The sequence below is a fragment of the Esox lucius genome, chromosome 5, assembly GCF_011004845.1.
Source record: "Esox lucius isolate fEsoLuc1 chromosome 5, fEsoLuc1.pri, whole genome shotgun sequence".
Taxonomy (NCBI): Eukaryota; Metazoa; Chordata; class Actinopteri; order Esociformes; family Esocidae; genus Esox; species Esox lucius.
The window spans coordinates 27012248-27028751 of record NC_047573.1 but is presented as its reverse complement, the minus strand read 5'-3'; the positions used below and the strand labels follow the sequence as shown (position 1 = coordinate 27028751).

Sequence of the window (16504 nt, the reverse complement as noted above, 5' to 3'; positions counted from 1 at the left end):
TGTGTTCTCCAGATGGACTAACTGTCACGTTACCAGACGGGACATCGACTTCAAGTGGAGGCCGTGGATCTCCCTCCTCGAGCCGTACTTTCCTCCGCCAGACCCCCCACATGTAACCCTATTTTATGATCGGCAGGGCGATGAGGTGTATAGAGAGGGGTTTGGGGATGTAGTGTGTGGGGACACGTTACAGGTCGGGTCTAAATTCATACATGTAGGCCCTGCATCCTAAACACCAAGCAAAAGACCTGGGGCCCATGGTTAAAAGGGCGGTCAAATGTACTGATTGGACACTCACTCAGGCGCCAAACGTATGGTACTCACACAGCTGTAAGACGTAAAAATGGTACACCTGCATTGACCTGGCTAACGCTTTTTTCTGTCTCCCACTAGCAGAGGAACTTCGTGATATTTTTTCTTTCACACATAGGGGTCGGCAATGGAGGTACACGAGACTACCACAGGGGTTCGCGCTTTCCCCTGTCATATTCAACCAGGTACTGAGAGAAGCGCTGCAGTGATGCTGCCTGCCGACAGGGGTAACTTTGGTCCAGTACGTAGACGACCTGCTGCTGACGGCCCCGACGGTGGCCGCCTGCATCCAAGCTACAATGACGGTCCTCACCAGACTGGCTGAGAAAGGGTTCAAGGTGTCAAAAGAAAAGCTACAGCTGGTAAGGACGCAGGTCTCCTTTCTGGGCAGAGTAATCTCGCAGAAGGGAGCGGGGCTTTCCCCAGCTCACCGCACAACCATCCTCCACCATCCTAAACCCACTACGGTTCACGAAATGCTATCATTCCTGGGGCTCACGGGGTACAGCCGCAATTACATCCCAAACTATTCAGGGCTCACAGAGCCACTTAGAGCGCTAGTTAAGGAGCAGGGAATGTGTAAACTTAAAGCCACTCTCAATTGGACTTGCCCGGCCGACCAGGCCTTCATTTTGCTGAAACAACAACTAGCCACCGCAGCTGATCTGGCCATACCTGATTACGCAAAGCCCTTTTTTCTAGATGTTTCTGAAACAGGACAAGTCATGAACGGGGTCCTGTTTCAGAAAAAAGGGGGAGATAGGAACATCCTTATGTACATAAGCGTAGGATTCGACAAAACCGAAAAAAGGCACCCCACCTGCACACAGCATGCAGAGGGAGTAGCGAGACTCATTCAAAAATGTGCACACATAGTGATGGGGCATCACCTTCAGATACTCACAACACACAGTGTAGTGGCGTATGTAAATTCACAGATGTTCACTATGACTTCCCTCAGGCAACAACACCTAAGCAAAATTCTCGGGGATCCAAATTTGATTTTCACACATGAAGGGATAAAAATTGCAGACCGAATGGGGACGGGGCTACCACATGAGTGCGCGCAAGAGGTAGTGAGGGAGAGTAAGACACGAACCGATCTGGAGGCAGAACCCCTCCCAGGGGCAGAGGACCTCTTCACTGATGGGTGCTGTTTCAGACACGAACAAGACGGCCTGAGGGCGGCTTTTGCGGTAGTGAAACTAACACCAGAGGGTTTAGTCACGCTGAAAGCAGAGAGGCTCCAGGGGATGCAGTCAGCCCAGAGAGCAGAAGTTAGAGCACTAATAGAGGCCCTTAGACTGGCCCAGGGAACAACAGTAAACATTTACACTGATTCGGCATTCGCAGTATGCGCAGCACACGTGGAGCTAGGACAGTGGTTAAAAGCTGGGTTTAGAACAGCAGGAGACAAACCGATTAAACACGAGGCAGAGATGAGAGAACTAGCTGAGGCCCTAGACCTGCCCGAAAAGGTAGCCATCATAAAATGCAAAGGACACGATAATTCAAATAGTGTAGTAGCTCAGGGAAACCAAGCGGCAGACACAGCAGCAAAACAGGCAGCAGGGTACACTCCCCGAGTGATGGTGGTAAGAGCAGAAGAGGAAGTGGTGTGGGGAGAAGGCCCTGAGAGATACGGGCTAGTGAGACATCAAAAGGGGGCTTCCCCACAAGAGAAAACAATTTGGCAACAGAGAGGAGCAACAGAGACGAGCGGGCTCTGGAGAGGGCCAGACGGTAGAGTAATACTTCCACCAGCCATGCGGGGAGATAAATTTGCAGAAGCCCACGGGTTGGGCCATGTAGGGCCAGCACAGATGTTGAGGAACCAATTATGGTAGACATGGTACGTAACTACACTAGGACATGCACCATCTGCACACACCACAATCCAAAACCGACGATCAAACCGGAGATGGGGGCGTTCCCCATGACGACGAGACCTGGACAAGAGATAGTGATAGACTACACTGACATGGGGGAAACTGTACGGGGGTGCCGCTACATGTTAGTGTGTGTGGACATGTTCACAGGGTGGCCAGAAGCCTGGCCAGCAAGAAGGGAGGACAGTCAGACAGTGATCAAGTGTTTAGTGAACCAGTACATTCCCAGACACGGCTTCCCAGAGAAATCAGGTCAGACAATGGGAACTCACTTTAAGAACAGTGATTTACAGAAGGTAGAGAGCTTATTGGGCCTAAAACATGCTTTTGGCACTGTGTACCATCCACAGTCCCAGGGAAAGGTAGAAAGGATTAACCAAAACTTAAAAAACAAGTTGGCTAAGATATGTGCACAGACTAAATTGAACTGGGTGGATGCACTGCCACTGGCACTCATGACGATTAGATGCTCGTTAAATCAGACCACTGGGTTCACCCCATACGAGCTGCTGACGGGGAGACAGTTTCCAGGACCAGCCGTGGGGCCTGCGGTCCCGGAAGGGGAAAAGTGGCCCAAAGACCATAAAGTGTATTTTGATGAATTGCGAGCACTCGTTTCAGAATTCACCAACAGAGTCGGAGAACGGAGGGACCTGCAACCGCTGGACCAGAACCTGCCCCAGGCGGAGTGGGTGTTGCTGAAGGTCATCAAGCGGAAGTGGTCGGAGCCAAGGTGGAAGGGTCCTCATCAGGTGGTGGAGAGAACGAGTCATGCGGTCCGCCTGAGGGACAAAGGAGAGACGTGGTACCATTGGAGTCAGTGTACACCAGCGCAGGAGCCAGGAAGGTCGTTAACGGACCTCATCAAAACCGGGAAGGAGGAGCTTTCCCCAGTGTGGACTGAAGGAGGACCAGCACCTATCCGGACCGGTGCCAGGAGCGGACCCCAGGACACGGCAGGACTACGAGCGAGTGAAGGAGACAAAGGACGGCGTCAGGGGAATAGACTCTTAAGGGGAAAGAACTGAAGAATACTTTAACAAAAGGGGGTATAGGACACCGAGTGGCTACCACTCGTACCAAGATGATAGGGTTACAGAGAAAGGTCTGGGGAGATGATAGTAGAATGAATATGGGAATTGGTAGAATAATGATATGTGTGTTGTGTGTTGTTACAGGTTTCCCAGGTTGGCATCGGGTCTTCATTCCCCCAGCGAAGAGGTTCGCGACCCCACCTGAGGACACCTGTTTGAGGAAATTTGGGGGATTGAATTGGACTATGTCAAGGGGTCGCATACGAGCATTCTGGGATAGATAATCCGCTGGAGGAATGGATGATCTCGATGTTCGGCCAGTGGAAAGGTTTGATAATGTCTGTTCTTTTATCGCTTTCTACATTTGGTGCTATAATGGTTACTTGTGGGTGTTGTTGTATCCCATGCATAAGAGGGCTTGCCATGAGAGTGATTTCTACAGCCATTGAGAAGGCTCCAGGATCGCCATCAGGGATGCTGATGCCTCTACTGGAGCAGCATGACCCGGGAGAACTGGAGCTTGGCGAATAGGGGTGATCTCTCTGGGGAGAGATCAAAAGGGGGAATTGTAGATGTAGTGATTGTATAAGTTAGTGAACTGTTATAAGCTGTTGTAACCAATGTAGATGTATTGATTATATAAGTTAGTGAACTGTTATAAGCTGTTGTAACCAATGAAACAAAATATTAAATGTCTGTAATATGAACCGAAACTGAAGGAGCAAGTAGGAGAATAGGAAAACCTGTTCAAGCGGTTGCCGGGGATAGAAAGATTTAGTATGTCTGTTTTGTGAGAAACAGGTCACAGGTCAGAGACACACACACATAGTCGGACAGACAAGACAAAAACCAGAAAGGGGGGCAAGAGGGATACTTGGCAGTATCCTATAAGGAATAAAACCTGGGATTGGGCCAATGGCACACACTTTGTAAGTTAACGCCTCTATCTTTTTGGGCGTAGTAGAAGTATAAAAATGATGTTTTGACTGTTGATCCTTAGACATTGTGCAGCGACACGTGTCTCCAGAAGCTTCTGTAATAAATGGACGTATAACTACGGTAATTGCCCTGACTCCCTGTGTTTTATTCTCCTTTCCAACAAACCAACTCGGGGAAGTGTTATACTTCAACACCACGTTGGCACCAACGATGTTAGGATGAAACAGTCAGAGTTTACGAAGCAGAACATAGCATCAGCGTGTAAATTAGCTAGAAAGATGTGTCGGCATCGAGTAATTGTCTCTGGCCCCCTCCCAGCTAGGGGTGGTGACGAGCTCTACAGCAGACTTGCGCAACTCAATCGCTGGCTGAAAACAGAGTTCTGCCCGTCGCAGGAGGTAGAGTTTGTAGATAACTGGCCTTCTTTTTGGGACTCTCCCAGAAATAGGGTCAGGCCTGATCTGCTGAGGAGCGACGGACTCCATCCTAGCTGGAGTGGTGCTCTTCTTTTGTCTAGGAACATTGACAGGAGTCTCACTCCTATAGCTTTAACATGAGATAGGGTGCAGGTCAGGCTGCAGGCTGTTAGCCAGCCTGCTAGCATAGTGGAGTCTGTCAATAGCATAGCCAGAGTAGTTAGTACAGCTTTACCTATTGCCACTGTGACTCGTTCCAGGCTGAGAAAAGTTAAACAAGGTAGTGCTAACAAAAACAACCTTATTAAGATAAAGTATTCCTCCACCTCGGTCAAAAATAAAAATAATTGTATCACTTCGCATCTCAAAATGGGACTCCTAAATATTAGATCTCTTGCTCCAAAGGCAGTTGCGGTAAATGAATTAATCTCTGATCATAAACTAGATGCTATTGGTTTATGTGAAACGTGGCTAAAGCCTAGTGAATTCACTGCCTTAAATGAGGCCTCTCCTCCTGGCTATACTAGTGATCATATCCCTCGTGCATCCCGAAAAGGAGGGGGTGTCGCTAATATTTATGACAGTAAATATAAACTTACTCTCAAACATATCACAGAGTTTCATTCTTTCGAAGTTTTACTCATGAAAGTTAACCAGGCCGATAAATCATTTTACATAGCTACTATTTATAGGCCCCCTGGGCCATACACATTGTTTCTCAATGAGTTTCCAGAATTCTTGTCTAACCTTGTAGTCATGGCAGATAGTTTTCTAATTTTTGGCGATTTCAATATCCATATGGAAAACCCCTATGATCCTCTTCAAAAAGCCTTTCAAGCCATAATCGACTCAATGGGTTTCATCCAACATGTCTCAGGTCCAACACATTGCCACAATCATACCTTAGATTTAGTCCTGTCACGAGAAATAGATATTGTATATCTAATAATTTACCACCAAAATCCTGGATTATCGGATCACTGTCTTATTACATTTACCGTTAAAACAAGAAATTCACTTGCCCCCCAAACAACGAGTTTCAAAAGCCGTACTATAAATTCTCGGATTACAAATAAATTCCTTGATATTCTTACTAGTTCGCTCATAAATGACAGAGTAAATAAATCTGTAAACGATCATATCGAGGATCTAAACTCAATACTGCGAAATACATTAGACATAGTTGCACCACTAAAAACTAAAGAAATACGCAACAAGAAACTTGCTCCTTGGTACACCGACAATACTTGAGCACTTAAGCAAGCCTCCAGAAAATTGGAGCGAAAGTGGCGCTCCACCAAGTTGGAAGTATTTAGACTAGCCTGGATAGACAGTACAGTACAATACCGAAAATCACTCACGTCTGCTCGATCAGCTTATTTCTCCAACCTGATTGAGGCGAACAAAAACAATCCAAAATTTCTCTTTGATACAGTTGCAAAGTTAACAAAAAAGCAAAGCTTAGCAAGTGAAGTGGGTCTTCATTTTAGTTGTAATGAATACATGAACTACTTTGATGAAAAGATCGTCACCATTAGAAAACAAATAACTGAATCCCTAAATAGTTATGGTCCTAAAAATCTCGGTTGGCCGGAAAATTTCCGGAGCCTCCCTGATCAGGTGTCAATGGGGACACTTGAGTTTTTTGACACCGTATCGCTCGACACATTTACAAAATTTGTAATGAGTTCTAAACCCACAAACTCTCAGCTAGACCCGATTCCTACAAAATTACTTAAGGAGTTATTTCCTGTGCTAGGTCAGCCAATGCTGAACATAATAAATTGCTCCCTTTCCTCCGGATGCGTACCAAACTCACTAAAAATTGCGGAAATTAAGCCTCTTCTAAAAAAAATCTAATCTAGATCCCGACATATTCCAGTCTGGTTTTAGATCCCATCATAGTACTGAGACTGCACTCGTGAAGGTAACAAATGACCTTCTAATGGCCTCAGACAAAGGTTCCGCATCCGTCCTGTTTGCTTCTTGATCTTAGTGCTGCTTTTGACACTATTGATCACTCCATTCTCTTAGAGAGACTGGAAACCAATATTGGGCTACGTGGACATGTTCTAGCCTGGTTTAAATCTTATTTATCTGAAAGATATCAGTTCGTTAGTGTGGATGGCATATCCTCTGACAAGTCAAAGGTATGCTTTGGAGTTCCTCAAGGCTCGGTTCTGGGCCCATTACTTTTCTCACTATACATGCTCCCTCTGGGCGATGTAATCCGAAATCACAATATTAACTTTCACTGTTATGCTGATGAGACACAGTTATATATTTCAATGAAGCATGGAGGAGCCCCTAAATTAGCTATTTTGGAAGCATGCGTTTCAGATATTAGGAAGTGGATGACAGAGAATTTCTTGCTCTTAAACTCAAATAAAACAGAAATGCTCCTTTTAGGACCCAAAAAACAAAGAGCGTTGTTAGCAGATCTCACTGTGAACCTCGACGGCTGCATGGTCGTATCCCAAAAAACTGTAAAAAACCTTGGCGTTACCCTTGACCCTGACCTCTCTTTTGAAGAACATATAAAATATGTCTCAAGAGTTGCTTATTTTCATCTTCGAAACATCGCAAAAATTAGAAACTTCCTATCAAAAACTGATGCAGAAAAATTAATCCATGCTTCCGTTACTTCTAGATTAGATTACTGCAATGCTCTTCTCTCTGGTTATCCAGACAAATTAATAAATAAACTTCAATTAGTGCTGCACACAGCTGCTAGAATCCTAACTAGAACAAAAAAATTTGAACACATTACTCCTGTCCTGGCATCCTTACATTGGCTGCCTGTTAGGGTTAGGGCTGATTTTAAGGTTTTACTCTTAACCTGTAAATCAATACATGGACTCGCTCCTACTTACCTTGCTGAAATGATCCAGCCATACATACCTACACGTAACCTTAGATCGCAAGACACAGGCCTTTTAATTGTACCTAGAATTTCTAAACAAACAATTGGCGGCAGGGCCTTTTCTCATAGAGCTCCACTCCTGTGGAATGATCTGCCAATTAAGGTTAGAAATGCAAACTCAGTGCAAACTTTCAAGTGTCTACTAAAAACTCATCTCTACAGCGCGGTTTATAATTAGGTATAGCCTGGCCCGGGGGCGTGAAGGTGACCAGTAGGCTTGATACTGTCCACCCTTGCTGTCTTGCCAGGTGGGCTCTCGTCGCCACTGGGATGCCCTCCCTCCAATGCCCTTCGGGGGAAGAGTCACTGGCTTGTTGTTGACTCTCTATTGCGCACTTGTGCAGTTGGGCTGTACGCTGCTAGCAATACTCGGCCCTCATTCAGGGGGGTTGCGGTTGGTGGGTGTCCCTTTGGTTGATGCCTGGCAATGTGGTTGGATTGATTTCCTGCCTGTTGGGCCCTGTCCGGGGCCTCCCCCGGGTAGGGCCACAGTGTCACCGGACCCCCCCCCGGCTCAGTTTCCAAGGTGTTACGCTGCTATATTATTGTGCTGGGGGACATGAGGGATGTACTACTAACTTTTCTCAGTTTCCTCCAATTTTAAATTTTAGAAGGAGATGAGGTCCTGGTCCACACCTGCGGATTACCTGGTTTGGGGGGACCGTTGCTGTTCCTGTCCTTGTCCACCTGGTCATACTTCTGACCTAGTCTAAAATCAAATATACTCTGGATTTAGCCAAGAGAAATGTATTTATTATTCCAATTGGACTCTTAATATCTCACCCGGCACAGCCAGAAGAGGACTGGTCACCCCTCTGAGCCTGTGTCCTCTCTAGGTTTCTTCATAAAATTCGACCTTCTTAGGGAGTTTTTCCTAGCCACTGAAATTCAACACTACTGTTGTTTGCTCCTTGGGGTTTAAGGCCGGGTGTCTCTGTAAAGCACTTTGTGACAACTGCTGTTGTAAAAAGGGCTTTATAAATAAATACATTTTGATTGATTGATATTAGGCAGTTTTTCAGTCACAATAATTAGTTTATAAGGTTTTTATTATTAGCCCTTATTACATGGATTGACTGAATTCCAGTGCAGAATGCGTGTTATTTCTTGATAACAGACCGTTGTCATGAAAAACAGCGCGTTGCTATGGACGCAGCAGGATTCTAACCAGAGACGGAATGGACTATTTTCTTTAGAGGAAGCAATACATACCATACCATACCATCTTCTTCCGCTTATCCGGGGCCGGGTCGCGGGGGCAGCAGTCTAAGCAGGGATGCCCAGACTTCCCTCTCCCCAGACACTTCCTCTAGCTCTTCCGGGGGGACACCGAGGCGTTCCCAGGCCAGCCGGGAGACATAGTCCCTCCAGCGAGTCCTAGGTCTTCCCCGGGGTCTCCTCCCGGTGGGACGGGACCGGAACACCTTCCCAGGAAGGCGTTCCGGAGGCATCCGAAAAAGATGCCCAAGCCACCTTAGCTGACCCCTCTCGATGTGGAGGAGCAGCGGCTCTACTCTGAGCTCCTCCCGGGTGACCGAGCTTCTCACCCTATCTCTAAGGGATCGCCCGGCCACCCTGCGGAGAAAGCTCATTTCGGCCGCCTGTATCCGGGATCTTGTCCTTTCGGTCATGACCCAAAGCTCATGACCATAGGTGAGAGTAGGAACGTAGATTGACTGGTAAATCGAGAGCTTCGCCTTGCGGCTCAGCTCTTTCTTCACCACGACAGATTGATACATCGACTGCATTACTGAAGAAGCTGCACCGATCCGTCTGTCAATCTCCCGTTCCATCCTTCCTTCACTCGTGAACAAGACCCCTAGATACTTAAACTCCTCCACTTGATGCAGGCACTCTCCACCAACCTGAAGCGGGCAAGCCACCCTTTTCCGACTGAGGACCATGGCCTCGGATTTGGAGGTACTGATTTTCATCCCCACCGCTTCACACTCGGCTGCAAACCGTCCCAGCGCATGCTGAAGGTCCTGGTTAGAAGGGGCCAACACGACAACATCATCTGCAAAAAGCAGAGACGAAATTGTGTGGTCCCCAAACCTGACACCCTCCGGCCCCTGGCTGCGCCTAGAAATTCTGTCCATAAAAATTACGAACAGAACCGGTGACAAAGGGCAGCCCTGCCGGAGTCCAACATGCACTGGGAACAAGTCTGACTTACTGCCGGCAATGCGGACCAAGCTCCTGCTTCGGTTGTACAGGGACCTGACAGCCCTTAGCAAAGGACCCAGGACCCCATATTCCCCAAGCACCCTCCACAAGATGCCGCGAGGGACACAGTCGAATGCCTTCTCCAAATCCACAAAACACATATGGATTGGTTGGGCAAACTCCCATGAACCCTCCAACACCCCGTAGAGGGTATAGAGCTGGTCCAGTGTTCCACGGCCCGGACGAAAACCACACTGTTCCTCCTGAATCCGAGGTTCGACTATCGGCCGTATTCTCCTCTCCAGTACCCTGGCATAGACTTTCCCGGGGAGGCTGAGAAGTGTGATCCCCCTATAGTTGGAACACACCCTCCGGTCCCCCTTCTTAAAAAGAGGGACCACCACACCGGTCTGCCATCCCAGAGGCACTGTCCCCGACCGCCACGTGATGTTGCACAGGCGTGTCAACCAAGACAGCCCCACAACATCCAGAGACTTGAGGTACTCAGGGCGGATCTCATCCACCCCCGGTGCCTTGCCACGAGGAGTTTCTTGACCACCTCAGTGACTTCAGCCCGGGTGATGGACGAGTCCACCTCTGAGCCCTCATCCTCTGCTTCCTCAATGGAAGAAGTGACAGCGGGATTGAGGAGATCCTCGAAGTATTCCTTCCACCGCCCGACGACATCCTCAGTTGAGGTCAACAGCTGCCCACCTCTACTGTAAACAGCGTTGGTAGGGCACTGTTTCCCTCTCCTGAGGCGCCGGATGGTTTGCCAGAATCTCTTCGAGGCCAGCCGATAGTCCTTCTCCATGGCCTCACCGAACTCCTCCCAGGCCCGAGTTTTTGCCTCCACAACCACCCGGGCTGCAGCACACTTGGCCTGTCGGTACCCGTCAGCTGCGTCAGGAGTCCCACAAGCCAACCAGGCCTGATAGGACTCCTTCTTCAGCTTGACGGCATCCCTTACTTCCGGTGTCCACCACCGGGTTCGGGGATTGCCGCCTCGACAGGCACCGGAGACCTTACGGCCACAGCTCCGAGCGGCCGCTTCGACAATGGCGGTGGAGAACATGGTCCACTCGGACTCAAAATCTCCAACCTCCCTCGGGATCCAGTCGAAGCTCTGCCGGAGGTGGGAGTTAAAGATCTCTCTGACAGGTGACTCGTCCAGACGTTCCCAGCAGACCCTTACAGTTCGCTTGGGCCTGCCGAGTCTGTCCAGCTTTCTCCCCCGCCATCGGATCCAACTCACCACCAGGTGGTGATCAGTTGACAGCTCCGCCCCTCTCTTCACCCGAGTGTCCAAGACATACGGCCGCAGGTCAGATGAGACGACAACAAAGTAGATCATCGACCTGCGGCCTAGGGTGTCCTGGTGCCACGTGCACTGATGGACACCCTTATGCTTGAACATGGTGTTCGTTATGGACAAACTGTGACTAGCACAGAAGTCCAATAACTGAACACCACTCGGGTTCAGATCAGGGGGGCCGTTCCTCCCAATCACGCCCCTCCAGGTGTCACTGTCGTTGCCCACGTGGGCGTTGAAGTCCCCCAGTAGAACAATAGAGTCCCCAGTCGGAGCACTTTCCAGCACCCCTCCCAGAGACTCCAAGAAGGTCGGGTACTCTGCACTGCCGTTCGACCCGTAGGCACAAACAACAGTGAGAGACCTATCCCCGACCCGTAGGCGCAGGGAAACGACCCTCTCGTTCACCGGGGTAAACTCCAACACATGGCGGCAGAGCTGGGGAGCTATAAGCAAACCCACACCAACCCGCCGCCTCTCACCATGGGCAACTCCAGAGTGGTGAAGAGTCCATCCTCTCTCAAGGAGTGTGGTTCCAGAGCCCAAGCCGTGCGTAGAGGTGATCCCGACTACCTCTAATCGGAACCTCTCAACCTCACGCATTAGCTCAGGCTCCTTCCCCGCCAGCGAGGTGACATTCCACGTCCCTAGAGCTAGTTTCTGTGTCCAGAGATCGGGTTGTCTAGGCTCCTGCCTTCGACTGCCGCCCGATCCTCTTCGCACCGGCCCCTTATGGTCCCTCCTGTGGGTGGTGAGCCCACGGGAGGGCGGCCCCACGTCACCCGTTCGGGCTGAGCCCGGCCGGGCCCCATGGGGGAAGGCCCGGCCACCAGGCGCTCGCATACGAGCCCCAACCCCGGGCCTGGCTCCAGGGTGGGGCCCCGGCTGCGCCATACCGGGCGACGTCACGGTACTCATAATGTTGTTCTTCATTAAGGGGGGTTTGAACCGCTCTTAGTCTGACCCGTCGCCTAAGACCTTTTTGCCTTGGGAGACCCTACCAGGGGCATATAGCCCCAGACAACATAGCTCCTAGGGTCACTCGGGTACTCAAACCCCTCCACCACGTTAAGGTGGCAGTTCTTGGAGGGGGGAAGCAATACAATCGTTTTTAAATCAATAAATTCCTTTTGAAATCAATATTTTGTGTCAAATTATAGATTTATTTGGTAGGTAGCCATGTAATGAGCGGGATAAGGTATAGCGAGGCGGTTGTTATAGCGAATACAACCCCTTCAGGCTGATTCAAGATCCCTCCGCTTCGTCCCCCCAAAAAATTGTACCACGGAGGAGAAAAATATTTGATTTTGAAATCGAGCTTCGCACCGAGCACACTTCAGAAACAGAGGACAGTGTGTGTGTGTTCATCTCTTTAGTACTGTGACTTGACTTGACTTGACTTGAAACTTATAAGGACTCGACCTGACTTGCTTGATTTATCTGAACTGTGACTTGAGACTTGACTCGAGACTTGATGGTTAAGACTTGAGACTTGCTTGGACTTGACAATGTGTGACTTGTCCCCATCTCTGGTAATAAGCTTTACCAGTATCTACTAACTTATTGGAATAGTCATAAGAATTGAGCAATTGCTAGCGAGTCTGCCAAAGCTTTTTCATTTCATGGCATAAGAACGTACACTGAACAAAAATATAACTGCAACAATTTTGTTTTCATCATGAGCTGAACTCCAAGATCTAAGACTTTTTCCATTTACAGAAAAGGCCAATTTCTCGCAAATTTTGTTCACAAATCTGTCTAAACCTGTGTTAGTGAGCACTTCTCCTTTGCCGAGATAATCCATCCACCGCACAGGTGTGGCATATCAAGATGCTGATTAGACAGCATGATTATTGCGCAGGTGTGCCTTAGGCTGGCCCCAATAAAAGGCCACTTTAAAATATGCAGTTTTACTGTATCTAGTAGTGAGACTGAAGATGACCTTTTTCATGCCAGAAACAGTCGCAATATAACCGTATACAGTTTCCGATAAGGCTTATTATAATGTAGATATTAACGGTTTTAGCCAGCAAAGTTTTCGTCTATATGGAATAATTCATAATGCGTGCTTTGCTTTGCCTGTGAGGAGATACGAACTTGGCAACAAAGAAAAAATAAACTGACCTTTTCACAAAATGCAGCACAGATAGCAAATCTAAATGTGCAATGAAGGCAAATAGGAGGGCATAAACATTTGTAAGTATTAAGCATAGTGTATGTTACAAGTGGGATAAATAGGTATGTGGGTATGGCAATTCTGAAAGGCACTCTAGATGTGCAATCGAGATAAATGTGCAGATATCTACTTGGACTGCACATCACACTGGCCGGTCAGGAGTGACAACAAAGGTGCAGAGTTCCTGGGTGCATAGACACACTAAAGTGTTTGTGCAAGAAATGTAATGCACATCTGTTTCACCAGCCAAAGCAACTGCTCTTTAGAGTTTCACATGGAATGAGTTTGCATTCTGAAGTAGAATAGACACTGCTCATTACACTTTGAGTAATTGGTTCACGTTGTATGATCTTTATTGTTGTGTTACAGGTTAGTTATGTGTCATATTGTGATATGAAAATGTGTTTTTTCTGCCTTTTCTCATTAAATATATTTTGTTTGTGTTTTAGTACCCTGGCACAGTGTTGCCCAGTTTCTACAAAATATTTTGGCGGGGGGGGGGGGGGCAGACCACTCCTAAAAATCATTTATACATGATAAGTAATCCTAGATAACTCCTAAAACCTAAATGTGTGCAGTAGAGGGTTAAATTGCCTCTCCTTTTGCGCACTCCCTAACGTGGCACCAGTTTTCCTGCTCTACCCAGTTGGAGGTGATTCAGGGTGGGAACGGGGAGGGGGCTGGTGCCTCAGGTCGTGCATCGGAGCTGGAGCATAGTTTCCGCGCCATGTAGGGACAGATCGCCGGATTGGTAACAGCGTTCGGCAAGATGATGTCGCACATGGCAGCACGGAAAGGAGGGGACAGCCCTGTTGAGCCAGCCGGTGCTGCAGCGCCTCCCGTTGTCGACTGTGTGGAGTCTAGTCATGTCCAAATGTGAGAGGCAAGGCTCTCTGAGCATGGTCTCGGAGCACGCGCTCTCGGTCCAGTCGGTGGTGCTGTTCAGTGGCTGGAATGAGCCGGGCTTTACGGATCGCTTCTCGCAGGGGACTGTGGACTGAGGTCCAGATGGAGCTGGCGTGTGTCAGCGATTCCATGCCACTGGACGTCTACATCACCCGGGCCATTGCCATCGACGGGCATCTCCAGGACCGGGACCGTTTGACGTGGCGCGCCCATCCTTCTTCCTCTCGGGTGGAGTGTCAGAAGACCTGCTTAACCATGACATGTGGAGCAACGTTGGTGGAGAGCCTGTAGGGGGCGCCCTCCCAGCTAACATTCCACCGGAGTATGCAGACTAAAGCGGATTGTTTTCCTGGGAGAAAGCCAGGTGTCCCCCTCACTGTTCATGGGACTGCACCATTGACCTTGCGCCAGAAGCAAGATTTACCCTCTCTTTGTGGCCGAAAATGACACCATGGAAACATACATCAGGGAAACGCTGGAGCAGGGACACATCCGCCATTCCACCTTCAACTGCTCCAGCAAGCTTCATATTTGTCAAGAAGAAGGTGAGGGGGCTTTGGGCCTGTATTGATTATCAGGGGTTGATCAACATCACCATTATGTACAGGTACCCGATGGCTCTCATCCCATCAGGCCATCGAATAGCTGAGGGTATGCTTCTTCATTAATCTGGACCTCCGGAGCACCTACAAACTGGTGTGTACCCAGGAGGGAGACGAATTGAAGACAGCCTTCAGCATGGCGTCGGGCCACTATGAGTACTTGGTCAAGCAATATGTAGTTTTCCAGTCCTTCTGTCAGGGTTATTTCTTGAAGTTACCGATTAAAGTACTGAGTCCCCATGTTTCGATAAGAAAATGAATGTCGGAGAGGTAGTTCTGGAATTTGTTTTTGGTCATCATTGAATGGTATCAGTAGATCATTGGGTTCTCCGTCAATCTATCTAGTCTTCGTCCAGATGTTGTGTCCCTTCTGAGTTGAATAGGTAACCTACATTTTTCTTAGATCTTTTTTTAATGTGGGGGAGGACAGCCTGCCTCTTGGTTAAAATCCAGGTATTGATGGAACAAATAGAATGTGTATTATTGACACAGGGCAGCGGTGTAGCATTTTACCACACCCCTTTATAAATACTGATTATTGTCCTGTATTAATTTAGAGATTATTCACTGTTACCTTGTGACTTGTGTACTCCCTCCTTACAAGAATAAACTGTTAATTGTGCAATAGAGTTTTCCTTTGTCTTACCTACCATTTTCGTAAACTTTATGGACTTCTGAAACTGCCATCACACTTCCTCAGTGAAGTGTTCCGGGATATGTTGGGGGTGTGTGTGGTGGTTTACACCAACATGAGGCCCATGTCCATGCTGTTCTACAGCGTCTGCTTGACCACTAGCTCTATGTGAAAGTTGAGAAGTGATCCTTCCACCAGTCCACCGTCTCCTTGCTGGTGTACTGCATCGCTCCGGAGGGCACCAAGATGGAGGAGCTGAAGTTGTAGGTGGTGAGGTCATGGCTAGTCACAAAGACCATTAAGGAACTGCAGGCCTTCATCGGATTTTCCAACTTCTACCGCCGTTTAATCTGGGGATTCAGCGCCACTCCTGTCGCTGTTGAAAGGCCAACCTCAGCACCTCCACTGGAGGGGTTCAGGAATCCTGACGAGGTCTGGTCCGCCTGCAGGAGGCAGTGCAGCGCTAGAGGGGGCAGGCGGATTGGTGGTGGAGCAACGCCGTATACCGGTTCCCCGGTACAGGGGGCCGTTCTAGGTCCTCCGGAAGGTAAACAACGTCAGATACGAACTTCACCTCACACCACCATATACTAACATCTCTCCCTCTTTCCATGTCTCTCTCCTCAGGCCGGGGGTTCCTGGTCCACTGGGGGGGGATCAGATCAGCTCAGCCTTCTTACTTACACACTTAGCCCTTCTAGCCAGCTGATTATGTCCCTCCCTGGCGATACAGACATCTTAATATAACACACAACAATAATCTTGAGATTTTAAATGTTCTGTAGTGGTCGAGGGTCCCCACGGCCAGTAAAGATAAAAATGTCTGTTACCACGTCGGTATAGTGATGATTACCACACTGGAGGATGTCTGCCTTCCACAACAGGCTATACCTTCTGGTTACCCCTTGTCTTTTCCGTGTACCGATCTTCGTTCACACTGCCCCTGGGCGTGCTTGTTGTCACTGCGTCCCACCGTCAGCACTCAGCCTCCCTCCCGGTCTCAGCATCTAGCGGAACAGAACGGAACAGGTTGTTGAGCGACACTCCCACTGCCACCCTATGACACGCTCTTAAGGGACGAAATAAATAAGTCATTTTCCCTCAGTTTATACTTAGCAAGCGTTGAGCGTAGTACGATGACCGTATTGGTTCGTCGGCAATGTGCTCAGCGGTTCCATGCATCGTCAGCTGTTCC

At 48.6% G+C, this 16504-nt stretch overlaps 1 pseudogene; it reads left to right on the top strand.

The window, feature by feature from the left end:
- Positions 1 to 353: 353 nt before the first annotated feature.
- Positions 354 to 13900, top strand: LOC117594525 (annotated as a pseudogene).
- Positions 13901 to 16504: the final 2604 nt, after the last annotated feature.